This window comes from Pelophylax lessonae (genome assembly GCF_965119305.1).
Source record: "Pelophylax lessonae genome assembly, chromosome: 7".
NCBI classification, from domain to species: domain Eukaryota; kingdom Metazoa; phylum Chordata; class Amphibia; order Anura; family Ranidae; genus Pelophylax; species Pelophylax lessonae.
In genome coordinates, this window is record NC_138774.1 from 231,689,395 (window position 1) to 231,703,407 (window position 14,013).

Consider the following 14,013-nt stretch of genomic DNA (forward strand, 5'->3'; position numbering starts at 1 on the left):
GGTGAGCCATCATGGGAAAAGCTCATTCTGCTTGGAAGTGACAAGGAAATACAAGAAAAAGGGCTCATTTACACCTGTGTACACAAGTAAAAGCTGTTGGTTGGGGGCGGTAAAATTGCAGCTCAAACGCATGTTTTTACCACCCCCGTCCAATCTCATATGTAAAGGAGCCCTTACTCCAGGAAAATCGTTGGATTTTTGACCAAGCAAATTTCAGCTTGGTTGTTTGCTCAGCTCATTTGTAACCCACAGGCTGTTTAGTCTTCATTTGACCGCTGAGAATGTTTTTCTTCACCTTTAGATGCCCGTAGCTAAAAATTCCATTCAACCACCAGATGGAGCTCTGATATATGACAAGTACCAGTAACAAAGGATTAAATAAAATGATACTGTTACTTACTTGTGCATAGAGGTTTCCATATTTGTGATTCTGCTTGAGATGCCACGTTAAAGGGTAACTCCACTTTCATAGGAAAAAAATAACAAATAAAACAAAAATAAGAATATAGTGTATATAATTGCTTCACAAGTCATATTGTATTTAAATGTTATTACAAATGACCTTTCCTTTTCCATCTGCAGCCACTGTAATTTTCTGTGAAATGCAATATGGCTACCTGGAGGCGTTCTGCACACAGATGTTATACAGAGCGCCCCCTCCCCCAAATATGTCATTTCTTGTTTGTGTGATTGGCTCACTGATTATCCGAAAAATCTGCACTAAGACACAAGTCAGATTTTTGGCATCCCCTGCAACAAAAATGTCATTTTTGGTGAGAAACTCACAATTTTCCTAGTGGAAATCGAGCCATTGCTTATGCACACATGGATGTGCATAAGCAATGGCTCGATTTCCACTAGGCGCTGGATTGTCCCTGTGTCACTGCTTGGAGGATGTGATGCTCTATTTGGTTTGGACCAAGACATGCACAGGTTAGTTTTACCACACCAGCTTAAATATAACATTTGGCATGTATGATATGTGAAGTAGAGTCCACGATGGATTGGGAAGTTTTGATTGATTGGACAGCTCACCAGTGGAATAAATGGTCGCTTGGGGCTAGCCAATCGAAATGTAATTATAATTGTGATCTGCAATAGTTTTGGGCAATTAGCTGTGTAGTCACGCCCATTTGGGCGATATCTCCTCCCACATTCCCAAGGGCCATGTGGAGGCCTGGCCTTTCATATCATATTTAAACTACGGACTTGACCATGGCCTCCAGGCTCTGAGGAAGAGGCACGGCCTCGAAACGCGTCAGCCCTCTGCTTCCAGTAAAGACGTTGATCCTCTGGCAGGAGGCAAGTGTATGGAATTGATGTGCCTGAATTTCACGATTGTTTGTGAGTAGCTGATTTTAAATTTTATCCAAATAAACTTGCTGAGGATAATGCGCTAGGCTGGTGCGCCCTTTTCTTTGCTTTGTATTTTCACTATTGACACCATCCACTGTCCTACTGACACCCTCCTCTACCCTACTGACACCATCCACTGTCCTTCTGACACCATCCTCTACCCTACTGACATCATCCACTGTCCTACTGACACCATCCTCTACCCTACTGACACCATCCTCTACCCTACTGACACCATCCACTGTCCTACTGACACCATCCTCTACCCTACTGACACCATCCACTGTCCTACTGACACCCTCCTCTACCCTACTGACACCATCCACTGTCCTACTGACACCAGCCTCTGCCCTATTGACACAATCTACTGTCCTACTGACACCAGCCTCTGCTCTACTGACACCGTCCACTGTCCTACTGACACCATCCTCTACCCTACTGACACCATCCACTGTCATACTGACACCAGCCTCTACCCTATTGACACCATCCACTGTCCTACTGACCCCAGCCTCTGCCCTACTGACACCATCCACTGTCCTACTGACACCAGCCTCTGCCCTACTGACACCATCCACTGTCCTACTGACACCAGCCTCTGCCCTACTGACACCATCCACTGTCCTACTGACACCAGCCTCTGCCCTACTGACACCGTCCACTGTCCTACTGACACCATCCTCTACCCTACTGACACCATCCACTGTCCTACTGACACCAGCCTCTACCCTATTGACACCATCCACTGTTCTACTGACCCCAGCCTCTGCCCTACTGACACCATCCACTGTCCTACTGACACCAGCCTCTGCCCTACTGACACCATCCACTGTTCTACTGACCCCAGCCTCTGCCCTACTGACACCGTCCACTGTCCTACTGACACCAGCCTCTGCCTTACTGACACCATCCACTGTCCTACTGACACCAGCCTCTGCCCTACTGACACCATCCACTGTCCTACTGACACCATCCTCTACCCTACTGACACCATCCACTGTCCTACTGACACCATCCTCTACCCTACTGACACCAGCCTCTGCCCTACTGACACCATCCACTGTCCTACTGACACCAGCCTCTGCTCTACTGACACCAGCCTCTGCCCTACTGACACCGTCCACTGCCCTACTGACACCAGCCTCTGCCCTACTGACACCGTCCACTGCTCCACTGGCTGACACATCCACTGTCCTGCTGACACCAACCTCTGCCCTACTGACACAAGCCTCTGACCTACTGACACCATCCACTGCTCAATTGGCTGACACCATCCACTGCTCAATTGGCTGACACCATCCACTGTCCTGCTGACTCCAGCCTCTGCTCTACTGACACCAGCCTCTGCCCTACTGACACCGTCCACTGCTCCACTGGCTGACACATCCACTGTCCTACTGACACCAGCCTCTGCTTTACTGACACCAGCCTCTGCCCTACTGACACCGTCCACTGCCCTACTGACACCAGCCTCTGCCCTACTGACACTGTCCTCTGCTCCACTGGCGGACACATCCACTGTCCTGCTGACACCAGCCTCTGCCCTACTGACACCAGCCTCTGCCCTACTGACACCGTCCACTGCTCCATTGGCTGACACCATCCACTGTCCTGCTGACACCAACCTCTGCCCTACTTACACCGTCCACTGTTCCACTCACTGACACCAGCCTCTGCCCTACTGACACCATCCACTGCTCCATTGGCTGACACATCCACTGTCCTACTGACACCAGCCTCTGCCCTATTGACACCGTCCACTGCTCCATTGGCTAACACCATCCGTTGTCCTGCTGACACCAGCCTCTGCCCTACTGACACCAGCCTCTGCCCGACTGACACCAGCCTCTGCACTACTGACACCGTCCACTGCTCCACTTGCTGACACCATCCACTGTCCTACTGACACCAGCCTCTGCCCTACTGACACCGTCCACTGCTCCAATGACTGACACCAGCCTCTGCCCTATTGACACTGTCCACTGCCCTACTGACACCATCCACTACCCTACTGACACCAGCCTCTGCCCTACTGACACCAGCCTCTGCCCTACTGACACCATCCACTGCCCTACTGACACCAGCCTCTGCCCTACTGACACCATCCACGGTCCTACTGCCACCAGCCTCTGCCCTACTGACACCATCCTCTACCCTACTGACACCAGCCTCTGCCCTACTGACACCATCCACGGTCCTACTGCCACCAGCCTCTGCCCTACTGACACCATCCACTGTCCTACTGACACCAGCCTCTGCCCTACTGACACCGTCCACTGCTCAACTGGCTGACACCATCCACTGTCCTACTGACACCAGCCTCTGCTCTACTGACACCAGCCTCTGCCCTACTGACACCATCCACTGTCCTACTGACACCATCCTCTACCCTACTGACACCATCCACTGTCCTACTGACACCATCCTCTACCCTACTGACACCAGCCTCTGCCCTACTGACACCATCCACGGTCCTACTGCCACCAGCCTCTGCCCTACTGACACCATCCACTGTCCTACTGACACCAGCCTCTGCCCTACTGACACCGTCCACTGCTCAACTGGCTGACACCATCCACTGTCCTACTGACACCAGCCTCTGCTCTACTGACACCAGCCTCTGCCCTACTGACACCGTCCACTGCCCTACTGACACCAGCCTCTGCCCTACTGACACCGTCCACTGCTCCACTGGCTGACACATCCACTGTCCTGCTGACACCAACCTCTGCCCTACTGACACAAGCCTCTGACCTACTGACACCATCCACTGCTCAATTGGCTGACACCATCCACTGCTCAATTGGCTGACACCATCCACTGTCCTGCTGACTCCAGCCTCTGCTCTACTGACACCAGCCTCTGCCCTACTGACACCGTCCACTGCTCCACTGGCTGACACATCCACTGTCCTACTGACACCAGCCTCTGCTTTACTGACACCAGCCTCTGCCCTACTGACACCGTCCACTGCCCTACTGACACCAGCCTCTGCCCTACTGACACTGTCCTCTGCTCCACAGGCGGACACATCCACTGTCCTGCTGACACCAGCCTCTGCCCTACTGAAACCAGCCTCTGACCTACTGACACCATCCACTGCTCAATTGGCTGACACCATCCACTGCTCAATTGGCTGACACCATCCACTGTCCTGCTGACTCCAGCCTCTGCTCTACTGACACCAGCCTCTGCCCTACTGACACCGTCCACTGCTCCACTGGCTGACACATCCACTGTCCTACTGACACCAGCCTCTGCTTTACTGACACCAGCCTCTGCCCTACTGACACCGTCCACTGCCCTACTGACACCAGCCTCTGCCCTACTGACACTGTCCTCTGCTCCACTGGCGGACACATCCACTGTCCTGCTGACACCAGCCTCTGCCCTACTGACACCAGCCTCTGCCCTACTGACACCGTCCACTGCTCCATTGGCTGACACCATCCACTGTCCTGCTGACACCAACCTCTGCCCTACTTACACCGTCCACTGTTCCACTCACTGACACCAGCCTCTGCCCTACTGACACCAGCCTCTGCCCTACTGACACCATCCACTGCTCCATTGGCTGACACATCCACTGTCCTACTGACACCAGCCTCTGCCCTATTGACACCGTCCACTGCTCCATTGGCTAACACCATCCATTGTCCTGCTGACACCAGCCTCTGCCCTACTGACACCAGCCTCTGCCCGACTGACACCAGCCTCTGCACTACTGACACCGTCCACTGCTCCACTGGCTGACACCATCCACTGTCCTACTGACACCAGCCTCTGCCCTACTGACACCGTCCACTGCTCCAATGACTGACACCAGCCTCTGCCCTATTGACACTGTCCACTGCCCTACTGACACCATCCACTACCCTACTGACACCAGCCTCTGCCCTACTGACACCAGCCTCTGCCCTACTGACACCATCCACTGCCCTACTGACACCAGCCTCTGCCCTACTGACACCATCCACGGTCCTACTGCCACCAGCCTCTGCCCTACTGACACCATCCTCTACCCTACTGACACCAGCCTCTGCCCTACTGACACTATCCACGGTCCTACTGCCACCAGCCTCTGCCCTACTGACACCATCCACTGTCCTACTGACACCAGCCTCTGCCCTACTGACACCGTCCACTGCTCAACTGGCTGACACCATCCACTGTCCTACTGACACCAGCCTCTGCTCTACTGACACCAGCCTCTGCCCTACTGACACCGTCCACTGCCCTACTGACACCAGCCTCTGCCCTACTGACACCGTCCACTGCTCCACTGGCTGACACATCCACTGTCCTGCTGACACCAACCTCTGCCCTACTGACACAAGCCTCTGACCTACTGACACCATCCACTGCTCAATTGGCTGACACCATCCACTGCTCAATTGGCTGACACCATCCACTGTCCTGCTGACTCCAGCCTCTGCTCTACTGACACCAGCCTCTGCCCTACTGACACCGTCCACTGCTCCACTGGCTGACACATCCACTGTCCTACTGACACCAGCCTCTGCTTTACTGACACCAGCCTCTGCCCTACTGACACCGTCCACTGCCCTACTGACACCAGCCTCTGCCCTACTGACACTGTCCTCTGCTCCACTGGCGGACACATCCACTGTCCTGCTGACACCAGCCTCTGCCCTACTGACACCAGCCTCTGCCCTACTGACACCGTCCACTGCTCCATTGGCTGACACCATCCACTGTCCTGCTGACACCAACCTCTGCCCTACTTACACCGTCCACTGTTCCACTCACTGACACCAGCCTCTGCCCTACTGACACCAGCCTCTGCCCTACTGACACCATCCACTGCTCCATTGGCTGACACATCCACTGTCCTACTGACATCAGCCTCTGCCCTATTGACACCGTCCACTGCTCCATTGGCTAACACCATCCATTGTCCTGCTGACACCAGCCTCTGCCCTACTGACACCAGCCTCTGCCCGACTGACACCAGCCTCTGCACTACTGACACCGTCCACTGCTCCACTGGCTGACACCATCCACTGTCCTACTGACACCAGCCTCTGCCCTACTGACACCGTCCACTGCTCCAATGACTGACACCAGCCTCTGCCCTATTGACACTGTCCACTGCCCTACTGACACCATCCACTGCCCTACTGACACCAGCCTCTGCCCTACTGACACCAGCCTCTGCCCTACTGACACCATCCACTGCCCTGCTGACACCAGCCTCTGCCCTACTGACACCAGCCTCTGCCCTACTGACACCATCCACTGCTCCACTGGCTGACACATCCACTGTCCTGCTGACACCAGCCTCTGCCCTACTGACACCAGCCTCTGCCCTATTGACACTGTCCACTGCCCTACTGACACCATCCACTACCCTACTGACACCAGCCTCTGCCCTACTGACACCAGCCTCTGCCCTACTGACACCATCCACTGCCCTACTGACACCAGCCTCTGCCCTACTGACACCATCCACTGCCCTACTGACACCAGCCTCTGCCCTACTGACACCATCCACGGTCCTACTGACACCAGCCTCTGCCCTACTGACACCATCCACTGTCCTACTGACACCAGCCTCTGCCCTACTGACACCGTTCACTGCTCAACTGGCTGACACCATCCACTGTCCTACTGACACCAGCCTCTGCTCTACTGACACCAGCCTCTGCCCTACTGACACCATCCACTGCCCTACTGACACCAGCCTCTGCCCTACTGACACCGTCCACTGCTCCACTGGCTGACACATCCACTGTCCTGCTGACACCAACCTCTGCCCTACTGACACCAGCCTCTGCCCTACTGACACAAGCCTCTGACCTACTGACACCATCCACTGCTCAATTGGCTGACACCATCCACTGCTCAATTGGCTGACACCATCCACTGTCCTGCTGACTCCAGCCTCTGCTCTACTGACACCAGCCTCTGCCCTACTGACACCGTCCACTGGTCCATTGGCTGATACCATCCACTGTCCTACTGACACCAGCCTCTGCTTTACTGACACCAGCCTCTGCCCTACTGACACCGTCCACTGCCCTACTGACACCAGCCTCTGCCCTACTGACACCGTCCACTGCTCCACTGGCGGACACATCCACTGTCCTGCTGACACCAGCCTCTGCCCTACTGACACCAGCCTCTGCCCTACTGACACCGTCCACTGCTCCATTGGCTGACACCATCCACTGTCCTGCTGACACCAACCTCTGCCCTACTTACACCGTCCACTGTTCCACTCACTGACACCAGCCTCTGCCCTACTGACACCAGCCTCTGCCCTACTGACACCATCCACTGCTCCATTGGCTGACACATCCACTGTCCTACTGACACCAGCCTCTGCCCTATTGACACCGTCCACTGCTCCATTGGCTGACACCATCCACTGTCCTGCTGACACCAGCCTCTGCCCTACTGACACCAGCCTCTGCCCGACTGACACCAGCCTCTGCACTACTGACACCGTCCACTGCTCCACTGGCTGACACCATCCACTGTCCTACTGACACCAGCCTCTGCCCTACTGACACCGTCCACTGCTCCAATGACTGACACCAGCCTCTGCCCTATTGACACTGTCCACTGCCCTACTGACACCATCCACTACCCTACTGACACCAGCCTCTGCCCTACTGACACCAGCCTCTGCCCTACTGACACGATCCACTGCCCTACTGACACCAGCCTCTGCCCTACTGACACCATCCACGGCCCTACTGACACCATCCACTGCTCCACTGGCTGACACATCCACTGTCCTGCTGACACCAGCCTCTGCCCTACTGACACCATCCACTGCTCCACTGGCTGACACATCCACTGTCCTGCTGACACCAGCCTCTGCCCTACTGACACCAGCCTCTGCCCTACTGACACCAGCCTCTGCCCTACTGACACTGTCCACTGCCCTACTGACACCATCCACTACCCTACTGACACCAGCCTCTGCCCTACTGACACCAGCCTCTGCCCTACTGACACCATCCACTGCCCTACTGACACCAGCCTCTGCCCTACTGACACCATCCACTGCTCCACTGGCTGACACATCCACTGTCCTGCTGACACCAGCCTCTGCTCTACTGACACCAGCCTCTGCCCTACTGACACCAGCCTCTGCCCTACTGACACCATACACTGCTCCACTGGCTGACACATCCACTGTCCTGCTGACACCAGCCTCTGCTCTACTGACACCAGCCTCTGCCCTACTGACACCAGCCTCTGCCCTACTGACACCAGCCTCTGCCCTACTGACACTGTCCACTGCCCTACTGACACCATCCACTACCCTACTGACACCAGCCTCTGCCCTACTGACACCAGCCTCTGCCCTACTGACACCATCCACTGCCCTAATGACACCAGCCTCTGCCCTACTGACACCATCCACTGCTCCACTGGCTGACACATCCACTGTCCTGCTGACACCAGCCTCTGCCCTGCTGACACCATCCACTGCTCCACTGGCTGACACCATCCACTGTCTTACTGACACCTCTACTGCTCTACTGGCTGACACCATCGGCTGTCCTACTGACACAACCTCTGCCTTACTGACATCATCCACTGTCCTACTGGCACCAACCTCTGCCCTACTGACATGTCCACTGCTCTACTGACACCATCCACTGTCCTACTGCCAAATATTTGATATATATATATATACAGTATATATACACACACACATAATGGCTAGTTAATGGGCACAAATCGGTAATCGATGTGACGTTTTTTTATACCGAAAAAACAGAGTGCAAATTTGGAAATTTCTGCCGAACCAATGATAGATTGAAAGGCTAATGTGTTTCTCGTCCAAACGGTTTGTACTAGGTATATGTGAAACAAAAAAAATTGATTCATTTATGTCCATTGAACAATTGATTGGTCATTACATGATGGCACGATCGTCTGCCCTCATGGCCGAATGTTCATTTTTCGAAAATGAGTTTGAATGATTTTTTGTATAGTGTATGGCCAGCATTAGCACTGCTGCCACATACTAAACACTTGTGCTAATATATATAATATATATATAATATATATATAAAGTGCCCGGTGCAATCAATAATAAGTAAAAAAGTCTATCAGTGCAAGCAAAGTGCCAGTGTGGGTAATTTATACTTGTAAAGATTCGGGTGCTCCCCACTCACCAAATGTAAGATTCAAAACGCGTCAAGCGGGGACGAGATAGTGACAGCAATCTGACACCTGGAACTGACGACACGGCGGCGATCCTTGATTATATACACGCTAGAGCAGTTTTCTACTGTTGCAAGTGCATTTGCTTTTACATTTTCAGTAAATTAAACAGTATTACGCTATGCACATTTTTCTCTTCATTGGATTGCATACTATCACTGTCCTGAGGACCTTGTAATTGAAGGAGAAGGAAGGGGATAGATTCATTTACTGGTTAAGGATAAATACCATGCTGTTTGGAATCTTACTGTTGGTGAGAGGGGAGCACGGAGTGCCACCTAAATCTTTCCAAGAAAGAATCACCCACACTGGCACTTTGCTTGCACTGATGGACTTTTTTACTTATCATTGATTGTGTTGAGTATGTGGAAGCAGCACTATGTTTCAATCGTTTTGTTGTCATCTCATGACGTCTTTTGACACAGTGATGGAATATGACCATCTAAAGCCATGGGCAAACATGTCAAGCGGCGCCCCCCCCCCCCCAAGATGTATGAAGTTTATGTAACCCCACCCCCCCCAAAAAAAATAGAGCACTAATCTGCCTGATAACCCCCCAAAAAATAAATTCCCCCTCCTCCCAGGACAAATCCTCCCTCCTGTTAAAATTGCACCTCCCAGCACAAATTGCTTCCCCCCCCCCCACACACATCTCAAATTCTCTTTCCCCTCAAATCCCCCCCAGTACAAACCCCCCCCCTCCCAAAAAAATGTTTCCCCTACTAGCACAACCCCCCCCCATTAAAATGTCCCCTTCTAGTACAAGTCGCCTCTACCATATCACCTCTTTTAGCACAGATCCTCTTCCCTATGCCACCGCCCAACACAAATACCCACAAATCACCTTCCCTAGCACCCCCCCCCAAATTTCTGTTCCTAAAACAATTCTTACTCCCTGTTGCCCCCCAAATTCCCTCACCCGACACAAATACCCTCCCTCCATCTCCTTGTGGTACCTTCCCTCAGTGGTGTATTTAGGTTTTGTGCTGCCCTAGGCCTGACTAAACTTGTGCACCCCCTAATTTAAATATAACTCACCCCTTCCTGTAAAGGCCACACCCCCTTCCTGTTTATGACCCGCCCTGTCATCTGTAAACCACAGACCACAACCACAGTCTATCAGTGCCCATCAGTGCAGCCTCATCAGTTACCATTAGTTCAGCCACATCAGTGCCCATCAGTGCTGCCTTATTGGTGATTTGCCTCCTGGACCCTGCCCTCCAGCCCAATTCGCCCTATAAGACTGGCACTATACTAAAAGTGTAGCACAAGCCGGCGAGGACCCCTTTCGTGCGGGATCTGGGAGGAGGCTGTTTGCAGGTGCAGCTTTTTTGCTGCCCCTCCTGCAAAGTGCCGCCCTAGGCCTGGGCCTTGTAGGCCTAGGCCAAGATACAGCACTGCCTTCCCTACCTTACTTAACCACTTAAGCCCCGGAGGATTTGGCTGCTAAACGACCAGAGGGCATTTTGCGATTCGGCACTGCGTGACTTTAACGGACAATTGCGCGGTCGTGCGACGCTGTACCGAAACGAATTTGGCGTCCTTTTTTTCCCACAAACAGAGCTTTCTTTTGGTGGTATTTGATCACCTGTGCGATTTTTTGATCACGCGCTATAAACAAAAAAAAAAGCGTAAATTTTGCAAAAATAGCAATATTTTTCCCTTTTTTTTATATGAAATTCCCCCAAAAAAAAATGTAAAAATCAAAATTTTTTAATATTTTCGGCCAATTTGTTTTATGCTACCTATGTTTGGTAAAAAAAATCGCAAAAAGCGTATTTTGATTGGTTTGCGCAAAAGTTATTGCGTTTACTAACAAAGGGAAAGATTTTTGTCATTTTTGTTGTTTTTTTTTTTAACGCGTAATGGCGGCGATCTGCGATTTTTTTTGCGGTACTGCGACATTGCGGCGGACAGATCGGACCCTTGACTGACATTTTTGACACTTTTGGGGTTACCAGTGACATTTCTACAGTAATCAGTGCTATACATATGCACTGTTACTGTAAAAATGCACTGGTAGTGAAGGGGTTAACTTTATTTGAGAGGGAGGGGCTGTGTGTGTCCCTAGGGGCGTGATTCTAACTGTGATTGGCTGTGGCTTCAACTGTATGCAGAGTGATCAATGGATCTACATAGTAGATCCATGTGATCAGCTCTCATACAGAGAGGAGAATGACAGGCAGCTTGTTTACACAAGCTGCCTGACTATCTCCCTCTCCCCCGCCGATCGCAGAGTGGCCGGCGGCGATCGGGTCCGCCGGTCACGCGCGCGGGGGGGTCCGTGACCACGCGGGAGCGGGAGCGCGCCTCCGGCGGCGCGCGCTCGCTCCCTAAACCCTCACAGGCGAGCGACGTAGACCTACGTAACTTTGCCTGTGAGGGGCTGACCGCCCACGTAGATAGTCGTGCGGCGGTCGGCAAGTGGTTAAAGCGGTAGTATACCGCTTTTTTCCACTTTTAACTACAGGTAAGCCTATAATAAGGCTTACCTGTAGGTACAATTAATATCTCCTAAACCGTGCCGGTTTAGGAGATATTTGCACTGCATGCAGCCGCTCACGCGAGCGGCGCATGCGCTCTGAAGGTCCGGCGGACCTTCAGCTTTCCTTGCCGGGAGCTTGCCGGAAAATGACTCCCGCGTGCATGTGCGGGAGGGACGTCATCGCGGCTCTGGCCAATCACAGTGCCGGAGCCGCCGAACCCGGAAGAGACGCCGAGGGATCATGTCAGCTCCCACAGCGGTGTCCGGGGGTCCGTGTCGGGGCTTCGTTCTAAGGTAAGTAATTCATTAGAGCTAGTTTATTTAGCAAAAAAGGAAAAACCCAGTGGTGATTGAATACCACCAAAAGAAAGCTCTATTTGTGTGGAAAAAAAAGATAAAAATTTAGCTTGGCTACAGTGTTGCATGACCGTGCAATTGTCATTCAAACTGCAACGGTACTGAAAGCTGGAAATTGGCCTGGGCAGAAAAGGGGTGTAAAGTGCCTGGTATTGAAGTGGTTAAAGGATTATACAAGTTGGGGTGTTCTCCCATCCTTCAGTAAACTCCCCTGGGGCTCCAGCAAGAACGCACAGTTGCAGGTGAGCAGCCTCTTGGACCCTAAACCACCCATTGCATTATAACACATCTCCACAAGGTTCAGTGACCATACATCACAGAGATTTCATGTCCTGGAGATGTGGTGCAGGGATGTCATGGCCTTCACCTCGTCCAAACTAGAGAATGCTTTGGGTTCATTGAGAAAATGCTAAGAGTCCTCTTATTGGCATCAGTGCTGAGCGGGCGACTTCAAATGTTCAGTATGCAGCCAGGTAGCCTCTCGGCACAGGGCCCTGAAGCTGGGGGGCACCCAAAACTCGCTCATCCATGTCTTTATGGACCTTACTTTGTGCACTGGTGCGCAGTCATGTTGGAACCGGAAGGGGCCATCCCCAAACTCTTCCCACAAAGTGCGGAGCATGAAATGGTCCAAAATGTCTTGGTATGCTAAGGCCTTAAAGCGGAGTTCCACCTAAAAAACAAAAAAATACATAAAAATACCCCGGGACCGTCAGGGTTAGTGCATTCCACAATGGCTAGCCTCTGATCTGTCCCAGGTTGCACTTACCTGCAAGAAGAAATACTTACCTTGAAAATTTCTTCTCCAGCGCTGCCATCTCAGGTGTGGGCAGCTTGGAGCCAGCACGATCCTCTTCTGCGTCCTCTTCCGTCCTCTTCGGTCCCCCCGTCACTTCCGGGGCTGCAGCGTCATCCCTGCACAGCCAGAAGCTGTTTAGCAAGGTATAACGGTGCCTGCACCGGAACTGACGTCGGGGCCGGTGCAGGCGCATTGATTCCTGGGAGCGATGACGTTCGGCTCCCAGGAATCATTGCAAGCCAGGAAGTGACGAATCGCCATGGCCGCCGAGGAGAGGAAGAGGAAGTAAGGTAAGTATATTATCTTCTAAAACAAGGTAAGTAAAAAAAAAAAAAAAAAATTGCGATTATCCATTTGTTTTTCAGGTGACCCGGAGCAAGAAGATGGAATGAACTTTCATTTTCGGGTGGAACTCCGCTTTAAGATTTCCTTTCACTGGAACTAAGGGGCCAAATCCAACCCCTGAAAAACAACCCCACACCATAATCCCCCCTCCACCAAATTATTTGGACCAGTGCACAAAGCAAGGTCCATAAAGAAATGGATGAGTGAGTTTGGGGGTGGAGGAACTTGACTGGCCTGCACAAAGTCCTGACCTCAACCCAATAGAAACACCTTTGGGATGAATTAGAGAGGAGACTGCAAGCCAGGCCTTCTTGTCCAACATCAGTACCTGACCTCACAAATGCGCTTCTGGAAGAATGGTCAAACATTCCCATAGACACACTCCTAAACCTTGTGGACAGCCTTCCCAGAAGAGTTGAAGCTGTTATAGCTGCAAAGGGTGGGCCAACTCAATATTAAACCC